This window comes from Stigmatopora argus, chromosome 2, assembly GCF_051989625.1.
Source record: "Stigmatopora argus isolate UIUO_Sarg chromosome 2, RoL_Sarg_1.0, whole genome shotgun sequence".
In the NCBI taxonomy this organism is placed as follows: domain Eukaryota; kingdom Metazoa; phylum Chordata; class Actinopteri; order Syngnathiformes; family Syngnathidae; genus Stigmatopora; species Stigmatopora argus.
Window position 1 is genome coordinate 10,733,780 of NC_135388.1, and position 12,210 is coordinate 10,745,989.

Sequence of the window (12,210 nt, forward strand, 5' to 3'; positions counted from 1 at the left end):
TTTTGTCGTCATGTCTTGGAAAATCACTGCTGCTTTTCAACATGCATTGCTGCCATTATAAATGTGACAAACACGTGAAAATTGGTTGCACAATGTATTTATGTATGCAGATTGTTCATTTAAATACACTCAGTGGTTGACACGTCTGCCTCACAATTCTGAGATTGAGGGTTCAATCCCCGGTGGGTTCTGACCCTCTAGTGTGGGAGTTTGCATGTTATCCCCATGCTTGCATCAGTTTTCTCTGGGTACTCCGGTTTCCTCCCACATCTCCAAAACATGGTTGGAGACTCTAAATTGCTACTAGAAAGTATGAATGGTTGTCCGTCTCCTTGTGCCCCGCGATTGGCTGGCCACCAATTCAGGGTGTCTCCCATATGGTGCCCGTAGTCAGCTGAGATGGGCTCTAGCACCCCTGCGACCCTTGTGTGGATAGGCGGACCGGAAACTGAATGAAAAAATTTGACTCAATGGCTGCTGTTGACAGTGCTAGACGTCCAATCCATTTGAACTGGGAGGGTTGAACTGTCCCAGTGGCAAACAAATGTAAAATTTCACAGCAGAAAGATAAACAACAGCTAAACGATTGGACACCTATCATCGTCAATGACACCGAAAACTCACATGGGCCAAAATGGCTGGATAAAATTGGCTAAAATACTGTCAGCCTTGATAAAATGTACTTCCTGGAAACACTGGCTTTTATTTACATTTTTCTCCACTTTTCATGTCAGAAAAATGTAATTTTGTATTTGAACGATTCATGAAACAAGATTCCTCTTTGCTCCTTCTACCAAAAGAAAAAAATGTAGGCACGTGGACTGGACAGATGTTCACGTGCTGGATCCGCATCACACTTTAGATCCTCATGCTGGCTTTTTCTTTTAATTCTTTTATCTCTCTGGCTCTGATCAAAATCAGTCGGTGTCCTTGTACTTTTCCTACAATTGAGCCATAGCTGTTGGCTCTTCCTAAGAGAAAAAAAAAAATATTTTATTTTGCCTTAGAGGCCGCATTGCTTTGTGGATTTTGGTGTCTTCAATCTGAGTGGCGTTCTGCCTCATTTTTGGATTGATGAGTTTCTGGGGTGATTATATAACACAGGAATTTAGTCAGTAAACAATGAAGTGCGCCTTTGCGCCATAAATATAACGTATAGCTTTGTTTCCACCAAACTTTTTTCACGCTCCAGTATATTAAGTCACGCGTCTTCAAACATGTTCAGCTTGAGACATGCATTACACATTGAAGCGCCAAGTTAAAGTGGAATGTATTTTTTCCAAAGATTTGAGCAAGAAAACTATTGCAGATGGCTGCACGCTGGCCTTTGATTATGCTGCTAAGTGTTAAATCAGTAACAGATTCAGATGACAACTATTTCCAAACGTAAATCTAAACACAAATATGGATTTCAGGCAACGTTTGAGGACACCGGACTCTTTTTTTTTTTCTTCCAGGTGGAAAGGGGAAATCAAGAGATTGATTGAGCTCGACGGATGCATTGAATCTCTCAACTTTGCTCAACATCTTCATCTTTTAGGTATGGAAAAACGTGTTTTCATTGGCAAATGTCCAATCTAAAAATCTGCTGAAAATTGCATTTTCTCTTGAGACTTTCCAATTAACTCATTGGCTGCCATAGACGTCCAATCCTTTTGATCTGTGACGCTGGCAGCAAATAAATGACCGCTAATGACGTGCGTTAATTATGTGGGCTAGACAAACAAAATTACGAGCTATGCGTAGTATTCTGCTGAGCTGTCAAGTACAATTAACGCATAATTGTATAAGATTTATACTGTGCAATTTACCGTATGAGATACCCTGCTTGCTAAATACACTCAGGCCGACTTTTATGAGGCGACCGAGTCTACGCTTTGGGAGAGAACTGTTTTTACAACCGTTTTAAATGTACAGCAATAAAGACAAAACCAGCTTAAAAAAAGAGGAGACTTTACATTTGGGGGTCTTAAAGTAAATACTCGTTTAACACCGTTTCATGGACATGTATTCTGGGTCATCTGTAACTATTACAGCTGTGTTTACTAGGACAAGGCAGCGATGTGTGTTTAGCGCCATCCTAGTTGATCGTTCCAAGCCCGAAGTGCTGAATTTCCACTCGCCTTGTTTCTCTAAACGCTCCGAGGGACTAGATGCTGCCTACTTTGAGGTTAGCGGCCCACCGTGATGCAGAGGAGCCTTGAAGTCACCTTGTTACATAAATAAAAACAAGCTCCTCCTCAGTAGGACCAACCTCAACACTTCTTGGTTGGGGAATTTCCACTGCAGTGAGAGACATTGGTATAACCTCTAGTCCTCTTCACACAATAACTGGCGGAATTAAGACAAATCATCTTATCTTACGGCCAGTTGGAGCGCAGTATCTTGCGCGGGTGCAATATTTTCCTTGAATGAATGCAACATATATCAGCATTTTATGGACTTGACTCTGGCGTTGGTCTGCTTAAACCTGACAACATTATTCAACATCTTGTGGTCTGGCCTCACGTACGACGGATGATGGAAGGGCTAGCGAGTCGCACACGAGGGGAACGCTCGGTTTATTCGGCGCTGTATAGAGAAGTAAAAGTCTGTCATGTTTCTTCCCGTTCCCAAGAATTCTACTGCGGCTTGGTATCAGCACACTCGACTGTCAAAATGTGATGTACTGATTTCACACATCATCATTTCAAAGCCTCCGTATGTTTCTTCCGCCGCAGCAAATGTCAGATTCTGCTTTTGGACCTTGCTCACCACTGATAAAATGTCTTGAGCAAATACGCATAAACTACTGATGTGACTATGCCTCTCGGCCACAACTTACCAACGCCAACGTGTGGGAGCTGCCAAAGTCTGTTGGCCACCGTAAAGACAAACAAAAAGCAAATATAAGGTTTATTAATGCTGTTGATTCATGCGGAAAACTTCACCATCGACGTACACTGTGGCTCTGTAATGAGTCTGGAAAAAAAATGTACAGGGAGTTGATATTTATTCCAAAAATAGTGAGCCCTGAAGCTTCATTTTTCAAATAAATGTATGAACTAAAGCTACCGAAAATGACAGGATGCGGTCAAAACAGGTTGAGTGCTCCATCTGTATTGTCCACACTGCCAAATTTTCTTGAGACCATCCAAGTTTTTTTGTAACATAATCAAGTACAGTATTAGCCCTACTTAGAGATTCACTGTGACCAATGCAAGAAGCACTTCTTCACATGGCTATATTTATTTGAATTTTCCAGTCATGAATACATAACACAAAGAAGAACGCTGTCTGTTTCCACCACTTGAGAGTCTAGTAAAAACATTTGGACACTGGACTTCGTAGGCGGAAGATTTCATAGAAGCACAAGCAACCAACCAAGCCGACTTGTTTATCAAGGGATGAATATGGATGAGTGCTGGAAAGGCAAACTTCCTTGGCTGTCAGATCATATGAAAGCCCCTTAGCATCATTGCAAAGCAATTTGCTCATCATACCTGAACAAAACATTACAAAGAGTTCGCTTCACATGATGTTGAATCGCTTAGTGGGCTCCCAATATTGTGCAAAAATGTGTCTATCAAAACTTTAGTCTCTTCTTTCCGCTTCTTACATCAAGGGTTGCCACATGTTATGTTTTTAACTTGCATGATTGACATTGCTTATTTTTATGCTGATTTCCCTTCCTGATGAAACTTAATTTGTGCTATAACAGCCTGTATTTTCATATATCTGTCACTTGCATTTCTAAATGCAAAGAAAGAAGAAGAGCCAATAACGTGAGGGAAATTTTGCAGCAATGACAAGAATAGGAACTTGGTATGTTCCGATAGAATTTGAACTGAAGAACTCTTTAGGGCAGGGGTGTCAAACATACGGCCCGCGGGCCGGAACCGGCCCCCAAGGAGGTTCAATCAGGCCTGCAGGATAATTTGAAAGTGGAAAAAATGCATAAAAGGCATGGAATTAATATTTTTAATTCGCCGCAATTCATGGATTATCCGCTAATGGGCGCACTCTTTCCATCAGAGTAGAAGACAAGCCGCATCACTGAGACAGACTGAAAACAGCAGCAACTCCATAAATTTTCAGTATGTATTGTATGTGTATGTATCTTTCATGTATGAAGTTTACAGATTTACAGGACAGGCGAACACTTTCTTCATTACACATTTAGTTTGTAAGGTGCACGCAGGGATTACATTTAGATTTTATATGCGTATACGCGGCGCGACCATAACACTTTTACGTGCACCCTATGTGAGTAAATATGTGCCGCGTTGCATTTGTACGGTTTTCTATTGCTTAATACGGAGAATTCCAATCATTAATACGGGGAGGAATTGGCCCAGGTTGACAGGTATGTATATAGTAAGGCTTTTTTTCTTTAAAAAACGACATAGTATAGTAAGGTTTTTTTCCTAAAAAATGACATAGTGTATATAGTAAGGCTTTTTTTCTTTAAAAAAAAAAACGACATAGTATAGTAAGGCTTTTTTTCTTAAAATATGACATAGTATATAGTAAGGCTTTTTAATTTGTAAGAAATGACTATAGTAAGGCTTTTTTCTTTAAAAAATGACCATGTATAGTAAGGCTTTTTATTTTTTTTAAATGACCATGCAAAGTAAGGCTTTTTATGTATTAAAAAAACCAACACACTCTTTTACAGCATCAAGACTACAAAAATGGCGACTATAGTACGTCATCTTCCAAACATGGTCATTGAGTCGGGAGGACAAATCACCTCCTATGGGCGTGGTTACACCAATTGGTGACGCAGGTGCTTAAATTATGCACCTGCGCAGCATCTCGCCCCTTGGCGCAGCCATTTCCATGCAGTCGGTCGAACGACTAGCACCCAAACGAGGTAAGCCCTAGACTAGAGCAATTTACTGGCCTATGTGCATTTTTAACACCCTACCGGGAGATTTTTTTAGGACTCAATTGAGCCAAAACGCCAACAAATCTGTTAGTTTATTGCCAGGTCGAACACACCGTCGACATTTGAAGTATGGGCTCCTTGGCATGTCACTAGCTAGCTTAGCATTAACCTCACGACATTTGACTTCAAAAGTATTTTGTCCGTATTCTCTCCATTATTGAGTCGTGGGGGAAGACTTCATTTTATCAAACAAAGCCGAGATATCAACGGTCAGTTTGCCAGGTGAAGGTGTGTTGAATGTAATGATAGTTTTCACTGCGATTGCTAAACGCCCTTTTCCAATTTGTAATTCTGTTTTAAAACAAAAATCATTGATACCAAAATTGTTAAGCCGACTTACTCCATTTTTTAACATCAGTCTGTATATTGAATCGCTTTGTCTGGAAAGGGGAAATTAGCACCGAGCACTCACTAACTTATTTTCATTCTTTATCTTGATCATTTACTTTAAGATTTCTCTTTCCTGTAATAATTGTTTGCACTTCCCAAATAGCTTGGTTAAATCAAGATGAAGCTGTTCCCGTGTGTCCAGAACCATGCACACCCTTGAGGGGAGAGGAGACTGGGCCAAGGTATCAAGGTAATACTAATGACCAAAAAAAACCACCTAAACACATCTGTTGAATCTCCAGTCTCTGTATATGATAACTTTTGCTCTATTTTTTTGCATGCACCAGGTCCATGGTGATGTCCAGACCCTGGAGGACCAGGTGATCTTCCCAGGTTGCCCACTTGAAGATGATGCATCGTCTCTGAACTCTGCTCTGAGGTTAATACCGTATTTTCACGCCTATTTGGCGCATCGTTTCTTACGCCGCAGTGTCAGTAACGAGTGCTATTTCTGTATTTTAGACACACAGAGCACGCACTATTTCGTCAGATGCATATGTATTAAGATCGAAATGCGATAGCGCTGGCTACCGGAAGCAGCTTATTTCCGGGTTATATTGTAATGTATCCAAGTCAAAACATTCCAATCTCACATTATTTTATTGACTAAAGTTGCAATTTACTAACCCCCTCTTATTTTATAGGTGATGTCCCGATCCCTAAGGTGAGGAGGATTTCTTTTTTTTTTTCCAATCAGTAATTTCAATAAAAGAGATGTGAGTGTCATTTGTCTTTGTTAAAACACTTGGAGAAAAAAGACCCAAGACCCTCAATGGTCTTTTTTTTTCCTTTAATTTTTGGTGTTTATATTCTAAGTCTTTTTGCCCATTTTTTTACTAAGGGTTTATTTAAAAAAAACCCTTGTAAAGTATTTTGAATGTTTCCAGGGCTTTTGTAATGTATTTATTTTCAAAGTGCAATAAATTTGTTTGTGTACAGGTGAAGACTGGCCAATCAATACTTCAATGTGAAAGTATTTCTTTTAATAAATGTGTAAAATGACATGTTAGTTCCATTCTTTTACTAGTTATGAAGAAAGACATGTGTACATTTCAAGGGCTTTATTTTTCCACAAAAAGGGGTTGAGATAAAATCCCATTAGCCATCCAGCATTTATAGATGACGTGATGCTTCTATCCATGAACAAAGAATGTTTTCTTGGCTCTGGGGGGGGGAAAAAGAGGTTAAGGCACAATAGACTAAGTCCAACATCAAAAAAATAAAACAGAGTTAAGTTTTACCAATAGCAGAAGTGTCATCTCTGCTTTCCTCAGTCAGCAAGCCTTCCTCCCACTGCATAAGAAGGCAACATTAAAACCACAGTAGGAGGGGGGGAAAATGGAAATTAGACACCTCTCTGATGACTGCTCAGTTGGCTTTTTGTCCACTGCAGAGGTAGTCTAAAAAATAAGCCAAGTCTTTAACAGTACTCCTCAAGAGCCACTATTTAGTCTATTTTCCATGTCTTCCAACAGACCCAAATCAAAGTCATGATCAAGCTCCTGGACAGTTTGCTGAGGAGTTGATCATATACTTCAGATGTGGTGGGAGATATGGAAAACATACTGGATAGGGGCCCTCAAGATGTTGGTGTCAAAGGCTGTGCCACACTCCAAAGTCACCTTTCTTTAGCGTTGATTTGGTAAACTTGGGTGGACCTTGAAGAGAAGCAAAATAGAGTATTTTTAGTACACATGACATGAAAATAATAAATCAAATAACCTGAAAAACAGGTCTTACATCATACACGACTTCTTTGGTCTTGTAGATTTGGACAGCTTCCACCATCTCTGTGGCTTTAAACCTCTGCAAAACACCACAGCATGATTATGTCATTGCTCATGCACAAATGACTCCCATTCAATCAAAAAAATAAAATACGTCTCACAAAGCTCTTAGACGGAGGAAAAATGGTTGTTTAAACGAGTCAAAAATGACCCATGTGCTACGGTTGAATGAATGTCTCGCTTAGGATTTGTCAAAACCACAATTAAAAATCAAAAGGTCCAAGCCCTCAAGTCTTCCTTTAGGAAAGGGAAGGGCAAAGGTATATACGTATTCTAGAAGTGTACGGTTTATTCCTTACACCTCCACTTGATGGCACTAGTGTGAGTGTGAGTTACCCACACAGGAACTTGCTATTAAAAATCAACGCCAACCCAGTTTAAGTGTCTTCATTCAAAATTGGAGTGTATCATGATGCTAAACAAGCTAATTTAGGAAAGCCCTGAACACTGGTCGCTGATATCTAAACATTACTGTGACAACAAAATGTCCCGAATACGGGATGAATAAAGTTATCCAATCCAATTACACGGGTAGAGGAATTAGAAGCTATTAAAAAAAGACTCACTTTGCCGACAAACTGCTCCTTTTTGGCCGTTATGGCCACATTCTTGATGTTTCCCAGCGGTCTGTCCTCGTTGAGGGACTGAAACACACAATGGAAGGGTTTCTTTTTAAACATTAAGAGCAATAGGTGATGCAATGTAGCCAACTTGCTAGCAAACATTTGTGTTTGCATCCACGTCGGGGCTACATCACGCCAATGAAGCACGTTCCCGTCAAAAAGCACTCTTGAAATGAGAACTGGGGCTACGAAATCCCCAAAAGACAAAGTACCGAAATGCGCTGCATTGTCCTGGAAGAAGTTTGTCGGGTCTTTCTTCGGGAAATCGTCAATTCTGAGCAGCTCAGCAGTCCAACGCGCCCAGCCTCCGGCTCATCCGCCATTTTGAAAAATGGCGGCGTGGTGTGGTGGCAGGTCTTTTGAACTCTGACCACAGCCACGCCTCGGCCACGCCTATTACACATAGACACAAAAAAAGAGATCGTTTTCATCATAGAGTGCATTAGTCAGGGGGCTGGGGCTGCAAATACTTTTAGGTTGGGCATTAATACTTCAAAACAAATACATTGTTTTCATAATAACGTACTGTAAATACTTTTTGGTTGGGCTTTAATACTTTAAGATACAACATTGCACATTATGAACATTGCGGTGACATGCACTTCAGTGTTTGTTTTTGACTTCTAAGGTTACATACTTGGATATGCTTTTTCAATTGGGATTCATTTGGCTAAAGCAGGGGTGTCAAACATACGGCCCGCGGGCCGGAACCGGCCCCCAAGGAGGTTCGATCAGGCCCGCAGGATAATTTGAAAGTGGAAAAAATGCATAAAAGGCATGGAATTAATATTTTAATTTGCTGCAATTCATGGATTATCCGCTAAGGGGCGCACTCTTTCCATCAGAGTAGAAGACAAGCCGCATCACTGAGACAGACTGAAAACAGCAGCAACTCCATAAATTTTCAGTATGAATTGTATGTGTATGTATGTTTCATGTATGAAGTTTACAGATTTACAGGACAGGCGAACACTTTGTTCATTACACATTTAAAATCACTCTCCTTAGTTTGTAAGGTGCATGCAGGGATTACATTTAGATTTTATATGCGTATGTGTAAGTGGTTTAAAAAATCCTTTCTTTAAAAGTCTCATTTAATCTTAAAGTACATTACTATATTTTTCAGTACCAATTAAAGTTTTGTGCCTTTGTACAATCAGTGGGATCAGTTGCAATGCATATTTGTGAATGATAAAAGTCAATTGCACATTTGTCTAAGGAAATATGAGGTGTTTCATGAAATGTTTTGAAAAAGGATAGTTCATTAAATTTCAATATTTTCCTAATGTTCTTGTGCTTCTTTACACCAAAACAAAGGAAAGACATGATATTTGGGTTATTTATAGCAGAGCATGGTATAATTTTAATGGTCCGGCCCACTTGACATCTCCCTAGGCCAGGGGTCTCGAACTCAATTTACCTGGGGGCCGCTAGAGGCCGAGTCTGGGTGAGACTGGGCCGCATCAGGATTTCCACAAGAAAAGCACTGATAAAACATTCCAACGTTATCAAATACCTTTATTTTTTAACAAAAAATAATGAATTAAATAAATTAACTTAAAGATGAATAAAAAATCAATCAATCAGTAATATAAAACCAAATAATACTAATGAGCATACAGTAGATATACACTGGCTGGCTAAGTAGAGAAAATGAATTATTTTTATTCCGTTTCAAATGTCTGTATTAACAGCTCTTTAACCTTTAACTTTCTGAACTTGAATGGAACATTGAACATGAAATATTCTGAACACGGCTTCTTTTGCCTACTCCTTGCTGCTAGAGACCTGGCAGCGCTTCTTCTCACATAGTCACATTTGGCTTGAGGGAGGAAGCAGTGGAGACCCTCAGTAGAGCTTGAATATGCTCATCAGTAAGTCTGGACCTGTACTTGGACTTATTGAAGTTCAAGGTGGAGAAGAGCTTCTCACACAAGTATGTGCTCCCAAAAAGGCACATGGTCCGCTTGAACCTTCGGGAAAGTTCAGGGAAGCTGGGGGTCAACTCTCTCAAAAATTGCCCAAGCTTGTCTGCATCTCCACTCACCTCCCTGAACTTGGCTTTGAGTGCAGAGTTGCACTGCAGGTCAATGAGCTCCATTTGAAGCTCAGGAGGGGCATCTTGCACATCAAAGGAGAAGGGGTCCGCAAAAATTTGAAATGTGGCTTTGTGTGTCTTGAAGTCTGCAAATCTGTGATCAAATTCCTCCTGTAGCTTCGAAATGGCCTCAACATACTTCTCACCACTGAATGGTGTGCCTGCATCCACGAGAGCCTTGCATGCTGGGAAATGGCAAAGGTTTGTCTGAGAGAGCTGGGCTTTCCATAACACAAGTTTAGTGCAGAATGCTCTCACGTTGTCATAGGCAGCACTGACAAGTTGCCCCTGGCCTTGTAGCTTCTTGTTCAGTACATTAAGCTCATGTGTGATATCAACAAGAAAAGCCAAGTCCATGAGCCATTTGGGATCACTTAGCACAGGATCAATCAACTCACAAACGGCGTAGCTAGCTTTGACTGCTGCATTACTGTCTTTGGTAGCCTTCTTGAAGAGATCCTGTTGCCTCAGAAGACGTGTTTTAAGACTGGCAACCTGGTTGGCTCTCTCATCTCCCTGGTATTTTTCGTACTCCACAGCATGTCTCGTAGTACAATTACGTTTCAAATTGTATTCCTTGTGCACCGCAACTTTTTCAGTGTAAATGAGACACGTCGGTGTGCCCCTGTGTTCAACAAAGAAATATTGCACTCCCCACTTTTCTTGAAACTGTCTGTGCTCATCACCGACCTTTCTCTTCATGGCAGGCTTTGAAAGAGACATCTCTGGGGCTCTGTAATATGTTTTTCCACTTGGAATGAGTCTCGGGTTGATCTTTCACATTCAGTCGCGCGGGTTTGTGGCGCATGTGCACTTTCGCTCTCCGTTTCAATCGCGGAGATGGCTACAGACACTGACACAGGCTGGATCACGGATCATAGCGCCTCATTCAGTTCTATGGTGAGAGCAGCGGAGGAGTGTGCGCGCCGAGCGGAGTGATCGGCCTCACGGCTTCTCCTCCGCCCAGCTGATTGGAGGAATGAATGAGTGAGTGAGCGAGGCACTGGACAGCCCGGCCGATGTCCCGCCCTCCAGAGCCGTATACCTCACCGTGATTGGTTCATTCAGCTCCGAACCAAAGTTCCCTCTAATTTTTTGTTGGTCTGAGCAGAAAGACAACCTCCCCGAGCGCACTGAGTACCAGTGTGAGCGACATCATCGGTACTCGGATGATTCGCCTAAAGACGTTTCGCCGACGGACGTTTGACAGACGGGCAGGTCGCCGAATGGACGTTCCACCGAACGTTCATTCGGCCGAACGGAGGTTCCGCCGAAACGGGATTCGAACGCTCGCCCCGCCGGATCGTGTGTGTACAAGTTTTTCAACCTCGGCCCGCGGGCCATATACGGCCCGTTAGGATTTTTAATCCGGCCCGCCGCCGGTGTTGTCCAAATTATAGTAAAAATCAATGTTCGTCTACCATCAATGGCAGTCCGGGAATAAGCACTCTTGGGCAGGCAGATGTAGCAGAACCGAGCCATAAAATGACAGCAATCGGGTCAAATCCATCCTAAAACAGCATTTAATGATTAAATACAAATACTGGATGATATCGCGATGGAGGCAAAAAAACGTCTATAGACGTCCATTCGCCAAACGGCTCAAAATGCTCTCAAATTCGGTCAAATCCAGCTGAAAACAGCGTTTAATGATTAAATACAAATACTAGTATTTGTATTTAATCATTAAACTAACAAATACTAGTACGACCTGTCCGTCTGTCAAACGTCCGTCGGCGAAACGTCTTTAGGCGAATCATCCGGTCACAACATCATCATTGCTCGCTATCGGCACACCAGTATCACACCTGCCACAAGCAGGTGCATGTCAATGTTCCCTCTAATTTTTCATGTAAAACATGCTGTAAAACAAGAAAAACATGAGTGGACAGAGCTACTGCCACTGGCTGCCACTTAAACGGCGCCATCATGAGGAAAGGGGTAAAAAAAAAAAAAAAAAAAAAAAAAAAAAAAAAAAAAAAAAAAAAAAAAAATTAAAAATAAAATAAAATTGATCTTTCATATTAAGACGGGGGCCGCAAATTATCGTCCCGCGGGCCGCAGTTGGCCCGCGGGCCGCATGTTTGAGACCCCTGCCCTAGGCCGTATGTGGCCCACGATCCCAAATGAGTTTGACACCCCTGCTTTAGGGTAAAGGAAAGCCATAAATGCATCTGTCCTGAATTTCACTGGTTATATTATATAGTTAGATATTAACTCGATTTATTTCTTGAGGGATGCACTCCTGACTATTAACTCTCTGGTTGCCATTGACATCCCTAAAAAATCCTGAATAGTGACGCATGAATAATGCTAAGCTACTTGGTGGTAGTTTTCCAAGCATTTCCCTGCTTTTAATTTCACGTGTGTCTTTAGGCAACC

General features: G+C 41.3%; 2 long non-coding RNA genes across 5 annotated transcripts; one reads left to right on the top strand and one right to left on the bottom strand.

Moving 5' to 3' along the window:
• Positions 1-1,525: 1,525 nt before the first annotated feature.
• LOC144066261 (uncharacterized) lies at positions 1,526-6,232 on the top strand. 3 transcript variants are annotated; one of them, XR_013297429.1, is made up of 4 exons: positions 1,526-1,540; positions 4,658-4,855; positions 5,424-5,510; positions 5,608-5,958. It is a non-coding gene; the product is annotated as an uncharacterized LOC144066261 (long non-coding RNA). The 3 variants fall into 3 exon arrangements; XR_013297428.1 differs by lacking the exons at positions 1,526-1,540; positions 4,658-4,855 and adding exons at positions 5,965-5,984; positions 6,208-6,232 and having other exon boundaries at positions 5,284-5,510; positions 5,608-5,879; XR_013297427.1 differs by lacking the exons at positions 1,526-1,540; positions 4,658-4,855 and adding an exon at positions 5,965-6,154 and having other exon boundaries at positions 5,284-5,510; positions 5,608-5,879.
• Positions 6,233-6,366: 134 nt separating this feature from the next.
• LOC144066472 (uncharacterized) lies at positions 6,367-8,085 on the bottom strand. Of its 2 annotated transcripts, XR_013297641.1 has the most exons (6): positions 7,674-8,085; positions 7,061-7,126; positions 6,798-6,978; positions 6,674-6,720; positions 6,562-6,613; positions 6,367-6,484 (listed from the first exon to the last, which is right to left on the bottom strand). It is a non-coding gene; the product is annotated as an uncharacterized LOC144066472 (long non-coding RNA). The 2 variants fall into 2 exon arrangements; XR_013297647.1 differs by lacking the exon at positions 6,562-6,613.
• Between the last annotated feature and the right edge of the window lie 4,125 nt (positions 8,086-12,210).